General features: G+C 38.7%; 1 protein-coding gene across 2 annotated transcripts in view; it reads right to left on the reverse strand.

Moving 5' to 3' along the window:
• Window positions 1-14,184, reverse strand: part of LOC149237573 (mediator of RNA polymerase II transcription subunit 25-like) — a 387,887-nt gene that overhangs the window by 23,948 nt on the left and 349,755 nt on the right. The gene's annotated exons all lie outside the window — the stretch shown is intronic.

Below are 14,184 nucleotides of genomic sequence, written 5' to 3' on the forward strand. Positions count from 1 at the left end.
TGAGTAGCTGTACGATAAGTAATACAATTTTATCCTTTCTCATGGAAGCTACCATACATTTTTGGGTTCTCAAAATGGTTACTGTACTCACTGCTATGCTGTATATGGCATTCATTGCTTGTTCTCCTATTTCAATAATGATGAAAGACTTATCAGATAATAAATAAATTACACAACTATACAAAAAGTTTTTTGTAAAAGGTAATGTATAGTAACCAAAGGGCTTTGGTGACTCAAAAATTGGTTGAATGTCACCAATTCAGTGACGGATCAATGAAATTTACATTAAAGAGTTGTCTATTTGATTTCCATCTAGGTTATCTTTTTGCCAGCCTTGTAGCTAAGTGCTAGAAATTTCACTATAATTGTGGAACAAAATATGATATTGTAGTATAGAGCTTTCATAATTCTTAAAAACTATTTAGCAGAAATGCTAATACTGATTTAGACATTTCAGACAGTATGGTCTGTTAGATTATCCTGTCAACTGAGAATCCTTGCATATTTATTCATCTACCAGGATCTACTTTCCAATGAGGGATTGTCTTGGACACAGTTTATGGATACTACTTGCTTTCATTGTGCGGTGGGGTGGAGCAGGGGTTGAAACCAATTGCATCCCTTTTGGATGTGCAGGTGTGCTTGGAAATGTTGTGATGTTTTGTGTGCTTGAGGACACAGAAATGTTTATCTTTGAGTTTCTCCATACTGAAAGCACAGTGAGCATGTCCCATGTATCACTGAAATTTTGTAAGTATTAAGACATTATAATTACAAGCCTATAGCATCCTACATAACAAATGCCCACCATATATACCCTTTTACTCATAAACACAACAGCTTTACAGATGCCTTGCCCACCATGTTACAGATAACTATTGAATATTTTATTACCCTAAAGAAAATTATTGGGAGATGCTTATTCTTAATATGTATATTAGGAAGAAGTCATATTCTGGTTTAATATCCAGATCATGACAATGACAATGAACTATACCTCTGCCTGGTCACCTTCCTCCAGCTGGGGCATGTTACCCTTCATTTCAGCAGGGGAACATACAGATACTTATCACTTTGCATATCACCATTGTATGCCCAAGGATATAAGTCAAAGGCTTGTCGACCATGTGAGTTTTTGTGTTGAGGTGTCCCAGGCTTTGCTATGGTCACTGATGCTTGGTCCCTTTGGGTTAAGGTCCTAGTCCTTTCATCTTGGATAGGATTGAACGGCTTTGGGTGGATCTCATTGGGCCACATATTTTATGGGAGTCTTCAGGTATGTAGGGGTGATTGCAGTTGTAAGGGCCAGTATATCCCATGTCGTGCGCACCAACATCTTACCACATGGTCATGTATCATAGAGTTTGTATGTCTCCTTGGCCTTGGTGTAGTATTTATCAACCAGTTCTCAACATGGCAGTATCAGTCTTTCAGTTGTTCACGGTTCTCAAGGGAGTACACATTTCCCGATGCATGTGGTTCCAAAAGGAAAAAAGGCAACTTGCTCTCACAATGCTCAGCAAAAAATGTAGATGAAATGCCACTAGGAGTTCTACCCCCTTGGCTTCGCTAGGTGTTCGCCTAGATGGAGGAGTTGAGATTTGAGCAACAACTCAACTCGAGACTTGCCCCCAAGGCCGCACTTAGTGGATTGAATATTTCTTCCACGTCAGCCCAACATGTGGATTAGGCAGCAACATTTTTTGATGCCATTGCCGGGGATAAATCTTTTTAGACCCACAATACAACTTTTGTTTTCTCTCTTATTCTTCACCTTGTTTTATGTGTAGCTCTAGTTATTAGAGCTTGATTTGTATCCATTGGGAAACTCCAATTTTAAACAATCCTGCAAGGTATTCTACTAGAAGAAATTCAAGTATGATTAGTCTCATTCCTGTTGGAAAATGTAACTATGTTCGGTCTTCATTAATGTACTTGAGTCATCATGTAATGCACTTGTCAAAAGAATAAACAAAAGAATTTTTATTATTCTAACAATGACTTATTAAAGCATGGGTTTCATGCTTGGGTCATCATTATATTAGTCAAAGTCCCCATTGTGGACTCCTAGGATTGATATTGAATTTATAGAGTCATTGTACATTCAAAGAGACCCTTATTGGGATTTTGAATCATGTAAAAAGGTTTTGTATTGAGTCAAATACGATTTATGTACCCTCCACATCAAGTCGGCCTAAGGGAGATCAAGTCGGCCTAAAGGACCCTAATTCAACCCACAAGAAGCCTACAAATACAAGCTAGATGAAGTCGTTTGTCGCATCATCTCTCAAGCTAGTTCGATATCTCAAGGAGAGTTGGAGAAGTGCGAAGTCTGTTTTTGGGAGGTCGAAAGAAGTGTGAGTTTGGGGAAGTCTAAAGAGAGGAAGAAAATTGAACTTTTGGTCTCTCTCTCTCTCTCTCTCTCGTGGTCCGGATTGGGAGATTGAAGTCTCCTAAGTTTTCACTATTGCCGAAAGTTTCCAGTTGTCGAAAGCTGTTGCATAGTCGAAGTTGCTGGAAGAGGTCAAAGATCTGGGAGGCTAACTTGGTGTGGAGGGAAAGTCTGGTCTTCGTCTAGGGTGAAGAGTCTCAAAGATTACTATTGAAAGAAAGAATTATCTTGACTGGGTTTTCCCCTCAAGGGGGGTTTTTCCCTGGCATAGTGCCTATATCTTGTGTCTCTTGTTTTATGATCTTCATACACACATAATATAGTTATTGCTTGAAGAAAGATAAGATAATAAAGAAATAAAATAAGCCAACACACTCACAACTAATTATCATGAAAGGAGAATCAAACCCTAATATAACTACTTTGATTTTCCACCATGGTATCAGAGCTAAGGTCAGGAAGAGTCGAAGATCATTTTGTTGGCATGGATTCTCCCTCTATGATGAACTGTATAAGAATGGGTTGCAACACTGCTGGAAGTTGGATCAAGAAGGCCATCTACTACTTGTTCAACAAGGTCAAGAGTCAAGGATTCTCGGCTTCCCTTTCAGGTTCTCTTACTAATGACAATGCATGGATCATTGATAGTGGAGCATCGAGACACATGACATGTGAAAGTAAACAACTTCATATACTATCAAAGGAGCCATCATCTCATGCAATGGAATTGGGTGACAACAAAAGCTGTGATGTTAGAGGTCTGGGATTAACATCGTTGAAGCTGGATAATGGATCGAAGCTACATCTCAACAACATTCTATATGTTCCAGGTTTGAAAAAGAACTTGCTTTCTATTTCTTGTTTAGAAGGTAAAGAGGAAAGAGTTGCTTTTGTTATGGAAAACTTAGAAGTATTGGTTTGGGGAAAAGACTCTAGCATTGATAAAGCTAGGGTTATTGGAGTTCGTGAAGGAAATCTTTATAGGGTCATTACACCACCTCAAGCTTTGGTTCATATGGAAATAAGTCCCATTGAGCTATAGCATAGGAGGCATGGTCATCTACATTACAAGGTCAACCCTACTCTTAGTCAATTTGTTCATGGTATTCCTAATATGAAGTTAGATCATGAATGTGTGTGCAAGGGATGCTCTTTGGGGAAACATACTAGAAAGCCATTTCATAATAGTGAAACTAGGTCTAAAGAGATATTAGACCTCATCCATTTCGATGTGTGTGGGCCCATGTCTGACAAATCACTTGGAGGTCATCTCTACTATGTGACATTCATTGATGACCATTCTAGGAAGACATGGCTCTACCTCCTCAAAACTAAAGATGAAGTATTTGATAAGTTCAAGGAGTTTAGGGCTGAAGTGGAAACCCTAACCGAAAGAAAGATAAAAACTCTAAGGTCTGACAATGGTGGGGAATACACTTCTAAGGAATTGATTGCATATTGTAAGGAAGCAGGTATTAAGAGGGAGCTCATTGTTCCCTATTATCCCGAACAAAATGGATTGGCCGAAAGGAAGAATAGGTCAATTGAAGAGGGCATTCGAACTATGCTCCTTGATCAAGATCTACCGAAGTTCTTATGGGGAGAAGCAGCGATGATTGTCGTATACATTCAAAATAGAAGTCCTCATAAGAGTCTTGATAATACAACACCCAAAGAAGTATTCACAGGAAAGAAGCCGAGTGTGGATCACCTCTGAATCTTTGGAATTCCATCATATATCCATGTTCCAAAAGACAAGTGAAAGAAGTTGGACTCTACAAGTATCAAGAGAATATTCGTTGGATATAGTCTTTCCTCAAAAGCATATAGAATCTACCTTAACGAAGGAAGACACATTGAAGTAAGCAGGAATGTCATATTCGATGAAAATCAAGCATACAAGAAATCAAAGGATATTCCTATTGATTTTGATGACGAAGAAGTTCCCATATTTGAAGAAGAAGAAGTTCATCATGAAAACTCTACTACAAATATCAAAGAAGAAGGACCAAGTGAGCCTATTCAATCAATGGTTGTCCCAACCACAACAAAGAGGCCAAACTGGTTGAAAGCTACATTAGAAGATGTTGAAGGACACGAAGCTGCGAAAGGTTCCTTCAGGGAAAGTAAGAAACCAAAGAGATATTCTGACTATGTTGCATACATGAAAAAGATAATTGAAGTCGAACCGTCTACTTTCAAGGAAGCTGAGCATGAAGAGGTTTGGAAGAAAGCCATGTAGAAAGAATATCAATCCATCATGAAGAATGGGGTTTGGGAGATCATTCCTAGACCTAGTGACAAATCAATTGTCACATCGAAGTGGATCTATAAGATCAAACATGTTGTTGATAGAAGTATAGACAAGTACAAAGCAAGATTTGTTGCAAGGGGTTTCTCTCAGAAGGAAGGCATTGATTATGAAGAAACCTTTGCACCTACAGCAAGGTACACTACCATTAGATCGTTGGTTTCAGTGGCTGCTACAATGGGGTGGAATATCCATCAAATGGATGTTAACAATGCATTTCTGAATGGAACCATTGATGGGAAGTGTACATCGAACAACCTTAGGGCTTTGAAGTGAATAGCAGGGACTATCATGTTTGCATACTTAAGAAGGCCCTATATGGTTTGAAGCAAGCACCTAGGGCATGGTATGTAAGGATGTATGCATATCTACTTAGAATTGGGTTCGTGAAGAGTTATGTTGATATGAATCTCTACATCAAGGTCGTGAATAATGAGCCCGTCATTATTCTACTTTATGTGGATGATCTATTCATCACAGTTGTAGAGCGAAGAATTCAAGAATGCAGGAAGATGTTGGCAGCTGAATTTGAAATGAAGGATCTAGGATTTATGCACTATTACCTAGGTCTAGAAGTATGGCAGAGACCTGGGGAGATATACTTGGGGCAAGGAAAGTACATCATCAAGTTATCACAGAAATTTGGGATGATGGATTCCAAGCCGATGACTACTCCTATGATCACCAACCTCAAGAAGTTGAGGGGCTCTAACTCTAGTCTTGTGGATCCTACCTCATATCGACAGTTGGTAGGTTCCCTGATGTATATGGTAAATACTAAGCCATATATATGTTTTGCAGTGAACATTCTTAGTTAGTTTCAGTTGGAGCCTCGTCATGATCACCGGATAGGTGCCAAACATATATTAAGGTATCTTCATGGCACTATACATCACTACCTAAAGTATGATAGTAAGGAATTCAAACTAATTGACTTCATAGACTCTGATTGGCGTGGCAGTGAGACCGATGGAAGGAGCACTGTTGGAGGATGCTTTAGTCTGGGAGTTGCTATGATCTCATGGATGAGTAGGAAGCAAGATCCCGTAGCATTAAGTAGTGCCGAGGCAGAATATGTGGCTGCATGTGAAGTAGAAAAAGAGGTTATTTGGTTAAGGAAGCTTCTGACAGATTTGTTCGAAAAGTCTCTAGTTCCTATCGTGATTAATTGTGACAATCAAAGTTGTATCAAAATGTCTGGAGATCTCATGTTTCATTCGAGGATGAAAGATATTAATAATAAGTTCCACTCTATTAGGAACTTGGTGCAAGATGGGATCGTGAAGTCGGAGTATGTCTCGACAGATGAATAGGTAGCAGACATACTCACAAAGGCTCTTCCTAATAAGAAATTTGAATATCTAAGGAACCTGCTGGGTTTGGTAGATATTGTTGATTGTATTGATGATAAAAATGTGGAAGAGATTTGTTGAGGCCTTGTGAGTGAAGCATTGTCTAGGAAGACATTTTGCCAACACTTTGTGTTGATGTCTGGATCCCGAAGTTAGAATGGTGGTGTTGGTTATTGAGCTCTGTTTTGGATACACACCTGGATTTTTGGGTCGGTGGTTAGCAAGTAAGCCTGATGGTACCTAGAGGTGCTGAAAGCTTGATTCCACCTTATTCCCACTTGGATAGATTGCCCTAGTCAGGAATCTAGTCTGTGGCATTGCAGTGCCTAAATTGTTGAGTAACCAGTTGAATAGATTGCATTGGTCAGGAATCTAGTCCATCACATTGTGATGCCAAAAGTTCTTCATGGTTCTTACAATTTGAGATCTTCCATTGTATTTGTACATCATGAATATCTCCCTAGTTAAGAGGGACTGTTGGAAAATGTAACTATGTTCGGTCTTCATTAATGTACTTGAGTCATCATGTAATGTACTTGTCAAAACAATAAAAGAAATAATTTTTATTATTCTAACAATGACTTATTAAAGCATGGGTTTCATGCTTGGGTCATCATTATATTAGTCAAAGTCCCCAGTGTGCACTCTTCGGATTGATATTGAGTTTATAGAGTCATTGTACATTCAAAGAGACCATTCTTGGTCTTTTGAATCATGTAAAAGGTTTTAGTATTGAGTCAAATATGATTTATGTACCCTCCACATCAAGTCGGCCTAAGGGAGATTAGGTCAGCCTAAAGGACACTACTTCGACCCACAAGAAGCCTATAAATACAAGCTCGTCGAAGTCATCTGTAGCATCATCTCTCAAGCTAGTTTGATATCTCAAGAAGGGCTAGAGAAGCGCGAAGTCTGTTGTCGAGAGGTCGAAAGAAGTGCGAGTTTGAGGAAGTCTAAAGAGAGGAAGAAAATCGAACTTTTGGTGCCTCTCTCACTCTGTTTCGTGGTCTGCATTGGGAGATCGGAGTCTCCTAAGTTTCCGTTGTTGCTGTAAGCTGCCTGTTGCCGAAAGCTGCTGCCTAGTCGAAGTTGCTGAAGGGGTCGAAGATCAAGGAGGCTGACTTGGTGTGGAGGGAAAGTTTGGTCTTGGTCTACGGTGAAGAGTCTCAAAGATTACTATTGAAAGGAAGAATTATCTTCACTGGGTTTTCCCCTCGAGGGGGGTTTTGCGATGGCATAGTGCCTATATCTTGTGTCTCTTGTTTTGTGATCTTCATACACACATAATATGGTAATTGCTTTATGAAAGATAAGATAATAAAGAAGTAAAAGAAGCCAACACATTCAGAGAAGCAGCTTCCATTGGAGGGCTTGGGCAAGGCGTGAATGGGAAGTTGAGTGCAGCGATTGCAGACATTTTGGAGTCCAAACTATCAGTGGACAAGTCACGCTTTTATATCAAGTTTTATGATGTGGAGGGATCCTACTTTGGTTTCAGAGGCTCCACATTTTAGAAATTTGCGTGGCGGAAGGTTCTGGCTCTAGAGAATTTCATATAATCATAGATGGTTGATGCAAAATAGCTCACATGGACTGGACATGGAAAGCATTTATACGTTTCATAACATTTTTAGCATAGCTTATTTAGTCCACGTTGCATCTTGTTATAAATAATGTTTCATATACTCGGAAACTTTTGCACCAGATTCATATTGCAAGACTTGTGAAATGAATAGAAGTGGCATTCGTAGATGGTTTTCGAAAGGCTCAGTAGTAAATGTCTTATTAGATAGCCAATTTAAAAATATGGCGACATGAGAGCACTGTAATTTATTTGAGAGCAGTTTTGTCATCATTTATTATTTGAGAGCAATTCGGATTCTGTTTGTCATCACTCACGACCGCAAGGATATGAGTGTGAATGTCCGAATGGTAATGTTGTGAGTCAAGTATTGCGCAGTTTATGTAAGTAGTCTTTCAAAGCAGTCAAAGTATTGTGCAGTTTTCAAAGGGTTTATTTATCATTCTGAGTATTGCATTGTTCTTCAAAGTATTTATATATATCAATCAAAGTGTTTGATATTACGCAATTTATTACACAGTTTTCTTTTGAATGATAATGCTGCATTGAAAAGTTATCATTTCAATGCTGATGCTTCTAGCAAACATTAGAGGGATTTGAAGGCTGTAACGTAAGGATTTTTTTATCAGCAGAAGTAATTTTTTTACAGAATGCATTCAATCATCTCTATGGTCGGAATAGTTCTCACTGGCAAGGAGAACTATTCTGAATGGTCTCGGATGGTAAAACACACCCTCATCTACAATGAGTTGTGGAAAGGAGTGTGTGTCGGAGAAGAAGACAAAGACCCTGTGCAACCTACATCAGATAAAGAACTTGTCATTTGGGAAAACAAGAACAGGAAAGCCTATGCATTGATCGCAGCATCTGTAAATGAAGAAGTAAGTCGTCATATTTCATCCTATTCCACTGCCTTTGAAGCTTTACAAAAGATGAAAGAACTCTATGATACACATTCTGCACTTGAAGTTGTTCAGCTCATGATTAAACTCTTCACTCTTGAACTGAAAAATAATGATCCTCTTGCTCTTGCATCTGAAATAAAGTCTATAATGCATGATATTAAATCCACTAAGGTTGAGCTGGATATCTCTCTTATTGCCTTTCTCAAAGCACTCTATCCTACCTACTCCAATTATCTTGAGTCATTACAAGCAAATGGAAATCTTAAAGATATAACCTTTGACTCTCTTGTGAAAAAGTTTGCTGAAAGAGAGAAAGCCTTTGGAAAGAAGACAGTCCCTGAATCTTCTGAAGAGACTGTTTGCCTTGCTCATAAAGAAAAGCATCCTGCTCAAGATTCTACAAGAGGAAGAGGTGGACGAAGAGGAAGAGGAAGATACTTCAGAGGCAGGGGGGGCAGACATTCTCAAGGAGAAAAGGCAGATCTGCATTGCATTCGCTGCAAACGAAATGGATCACATGATGCTTCTACATGCAAGCTACCATGGGACAAAATTGAGCAGAGAAGAAATCAGCAGAAAGGTAAAACTGATGATACAGACAAAGGTAAAGCACCTAAATCCGCTCACTATATTGAGGCACAATGTAACATTGGAGTAAATGAAGATTTGTTTAATGCTTCACTTGCTTCTTCGAAAAATGATTGGCTGCTTGATTCAGGAGCAACCTGTCATATGACTCATAGGAAAGGTTTTTTTGAAGATTTCACTGACAATGTTGATGGCGCAGTATACTTTGCAGATCAGTCAAAAATCAAGCCATCAGGGCTTGGCACAATCAGGCTTAAACTACCTGGTCTTCCAGACTTTCTTCTGGACCATGTTCTATATCTCCCACAGCTCAAGAGAAACTTGTTGTCCCTGGTCCACATCCGCCAGCAAGGTCACTCCATTCATATGTTTGATGGCAAGCTCGAGGTAAGAAAGGCATCTGACCACTCACTTGTCATGAGGGGTATAGAAGAAGAAAGACTTCTTAAACTGCAAGGAACCTCTGCTCATGCACAACATTTCTCATATATTTCTCATCATGAAGAAGGTACACTTCCGTCAAGTTTATTATGGCATGCTAGATTTGGACATTTAAACTATGATAGTCTCCGCTTGTTGAAGAAAAATGGTGTTGCTGGTTTGCCTACAATTCCTAGAAAACATAAACAATGTGATGCTTGCATTCTAGGAAAGCATAGCAAACAGTCTTTTCATGATTCACATTCAAGAGCACATAGGAAGCTTGAACTCATTCATTCAGATTTATGTGGTCCAATGCCTGTTCCTTCTGCAAATGGAAATAAATATATCATGGCATTTATTGATGATTACACCAGAATGTGTTGGGTTTATTTATTGAAGAACAAATCTGCTGTTTTTCAAACATTCAAGAATTTTCATAAATGGAATGAAAATGATGCACAATCTCATATTGGGTCTATTCGCACTGATAATGGAAAAGAATATACATCAAATGAATTTGAACACTATCTTCGCCAACATGGGATTAAACATCAAACAACTGTGCCTTATAATCCTCAACAGAATGGTGTAGCTGAAAGAATGAACAGAACAATCTTGAATATGGTACGATCCATGCTTTTCTTCAAAAATGTAAAGATAATGTTTTGGGCTGATGCTGTTCTATGTGCTGCATATATAAAGAATAGATGTCCATCTAGTGCTATAAGAAACAAGACTCCTTATGAATTGTGGTATGGACATGTTCCTTCGGTAAAACATCTCAGGATTTTTGGTTCCACCTGTTATGCTTTAATACCAAAGGTACATAGAAACAAACTTGGTGCTAGAAGTCGTAAGTGTATCTTCCTAGGGTATTCAAACACCTCTAAAGCATACCGTCTCTATGATGAAGTAAATAAAAAGTTTGTTGTATCTAGAGATGTCATTTTTCTTGAATCATCCAAATCTGACAATGTTGTTGAGCGGCAACTTGATCGCTTGGATAGATTCACAAAAAAGAAATCATTTCAAGAGTTTGATAATCAGATTCCACATCTTGAAGGGGGGATTCCTATACTAGATCAACATGTGGAATCTTCTTCTGAAGAACAATCTCCCGTGCATGAAACTCCAACACCGGATGATCCTTTAAGTGATGTAATTGATAGAATTGGGAGACTCAATCTTGATTCAGTGCCAACTCAATCAACAGAGCATCCTGGACCATCTCAGAAAGGTCCCCCAAAGTGGCTGACAAAGACACTTGAAAGTGTTCATCCTGATGAAATTGGAAAAACAGGAACCAGAAATACAAACCACCAAGATGGAGGTGATGTAGATAACTCTAATTCACCTGTTGATATGGATTTTACTTATGACTGTGAATTGAACTTGTCTACAGATTTTGAACCAACTTCCTTCAAAGAAGCTGCTTCTCATGATGAATGGAAAGAAGCGATGCAGAAGGAGTATGATGCCCTCATAAAGAATGGCACTTGGAAGCTGGTTGATCCTCCATTTGGAACCAAACCAATTGGCTGCAAGTGGGTCTACAAGAACAAGTACAAAGCTGATGGCTCACTTGACAAGCACAAAGCTAGGCTTGTGGCAAAAGGTTTTGCACAGAAGGAAGCGGTCGATTATGAGGAAACTTTTGCCCCCACAGCAAAATGGGCCACCATTCGGACACTCTTTGCACTAGCTGCTCAGAACGGTTGGAAAGTCCATCAAATGGATGTAAAAACTGCATTCTTGAATGGAGATCTAAAAGAGAATGTTTTTATGTCCCAGCCTGAAGGATTTGCTGTGAAAGGACATGAACACAAAGTATGCAAACTTGTGAAGTCCTTGTATGGCCTCAAACAAGCACCACGAGCCTGGTATGAAAAACTAACTGAGCATCTTCTGAAACTCAACTTCAAACATTTTGATCTTGATGATGCAACTTTATTTGTCAAGAAAGTTGGCAAAACAGTTGTATATCTTGTGGTATATGTAGATGATCTTTTAATGACAGGGAACAATGAAAGCTATATTGCATCCATAAAGAAAGAATTAGGAAAAAGTTTTGAAATGACTGATTTGGGCTATGTTCATTACTATCTTGGCATTGAAGTAACCCAACATCCAAAATCCATATTTCTTTCTCAAAAGAAATACATTGGAGATTTGTTAAACAGATTTGGCATGATAGAGTGCAATCCTCTTTCTACTCCAATGGAACAAAACTTGAAGCTCACATCTATTGAAGGAAAGGAATTTGAGGATGCAACAATGTATAGACCAATGTTTTACAACTCGGACTCGGCCGAGGATCGACTCCGACTCCGACTCCGACTCGGTAATGACTCGGCCGGCTCGATTTCAATGACTCGGTCGTTGTAAAAAATACATTAAATATTTATTTTTTTTTATAAAAAAACATAATTTTAAATATTGATGGGGATGGACAATTATTCTGGTGCTGGGCAAGCAGCAAGCAGGAAGGGGATGAGTCATTAGGAAATTAATATAATTGTATATATGAATTGTCGATGAAGTTAAGAGGAAGAGGACTGATACTTTTAGTCTTCATTAATATCTTGATAGTGTAATCAGGCCTTGGTCTCCAATAAATGGGTGTGAACTATAAAGATAAACTTCAGTGCTTTATCAGTGTCTCCCTGAACCTTGGAATTCTAATCCAAATTGCATCAATATCATTTGTTGCAGAGTGCATGGAAAGATGCATCAAGGCAGTATTTGAGTGCAGCATGTAATTGAAATGGTTCCTTCGATATTTACCAAAATTTATTGAACGATAAAAGAATTCCAATCTCTTGAGGTGACATATAGATAAAAGTTTCAAACAGACTTTTCCTAGTGCTCACTATTGAAATATGAGTCAAATAGGCAAGAAATACACTTCACTGTCATCATGCTGAGCCAAGCAGTGAACAGAGTCACAGGCATTGATAGTATCCACTCATTTCTTAAAGGGAGGCAATTAGAAAACGAGTAATCAAATCACCTTAAGGAATAATGAGGATCTGAATTTCAATATGTAATTGTAGTGGTTCTTATTGCCCTCAATATAATATTGGTGGTAATACAAACATTTTATGTACAGACTTTAAGCTTCTTTCAAATCTGAGGTGTAATTTATCAAGATCTTATGTCTCAACTCTCATAATCCTGAAATATTGTCTCAAAAAGAACTTGTAGTTCTTTAACTTTACCAAAAATCACAAAAAAATGAATAAATTTCATGTTTTACGCTGCCCAGCTGTAGTTTCATTGACTCGGCCGAGTCAATACATGACCCGGCCGGGTTGACCGAGTCATAGTTGACTCGGTCAACCGAGCCGGGTTGCTGGCCGGGTCAAAGATTTTGGTAATGGCTCATTTCGAAACGGCCGTTTCGGAGTTGACTCGGCCGGGTTGTAAAACAATGGTATAGACAGCTTGTAGGAAGTCTCATCTACCTCACTACTACCAGACCAAACATTTCATTTGCTGTTGGAATCCTCTCCAGGTTTATGCAAAAGCCTTGTGAGGGACACTGGTCCGCTGCAAAAAGAGTTCTAAGGTACTTGAAGGGAACTCAAGACCTTGGAATCAAGTATACACAGGTGGACGACTTCAGCTTGATTGGATACTCTGATTCAGACTTCGATGGAGACAAAGAAACTGGGGTATCTACTTCAGGATATGCTATGAGTCTTGGATCAAGAGCTGTTTCCTGGAGATCACGCAAACAATCAGTTCCAGCAGATTCCACAACAGAAGCAGAATACGTGGCAGCAGCTGAAGCAACGAAAGAAATTGTGTGGCTCAGGAAAATTCTTGAAGATTTGCAGGTAAAACAAGTACAATCAACTTCACTCATGATTGATAACACCTCTGCAATAAAGTTGGCCAAGAACCCAAAGTTCCATGATCGTACTAAGCACATCAATACTAAATATCATCTAATCCGACATCATGTTGAGGCCAAAACAATCCATCTCCGTCATTGTTCCACAAATGAGCAAATTGCAGACATCTTCACCAAAGCGCTTGGAAGAGAAAAGCTTGAAAGATTTAGAACGATGCTTGGACTCACCAACATCCCTTCAGATTAAGGGGGGGAATGTTCACACCTAATCTTCAACGGTTGGGTAACCTGGAACGTGAACAGTCATCAAGAAGATGAATTGATCCGTCCATTTTATGTATATAAACAATAGATGTCTAATGAAATAAACAATCAATTTCTTCTGCCCATTCTGGAGTTACCCTAGCCTGACAGAATCAAACTCTAATATAACTACTTTGCTTTTCCAACAATTCCTATGCCTGAAAATGCTTATCAAAGGAGATTGCACAAGCTTTCTTCTCATAGACTCCTTGCAAATCTTCAAGACGAATCAATCCCTGATATCCACTTATTTTTTGAAACAAAGAACTGTCAAGTAAAAATGGATGAATTATACTATTGATTTTTCAAATATTAATGGTTATCCACATGCAATACCTAACAAGGCCCTGTAGAAGTTTCCATATTTTCAAGGAAATAATACAATAAGTGTTAAGACGCACATTAGGAACTTCAACCTCTGTGTCAGTAAGTGGTGCAACAATCATAATTATGATGTGAAGATGCTCTTTTC

Source organism: Pinus tabuliformis, chromosome 8, assembly GCF_031772625.1.
Source record: "Pinus tabuliformis cultivar Carrire ecotype Pingquan chromosome 8, CPIR1, whole genome shotgun sequence".
NCBI classification, from domain to species: Eukaryota; Viridiplantae; Streptophyta; class Pinopsida; order Pinales; family Pinaceae; genus Pinus; species Pinus tabuliformis.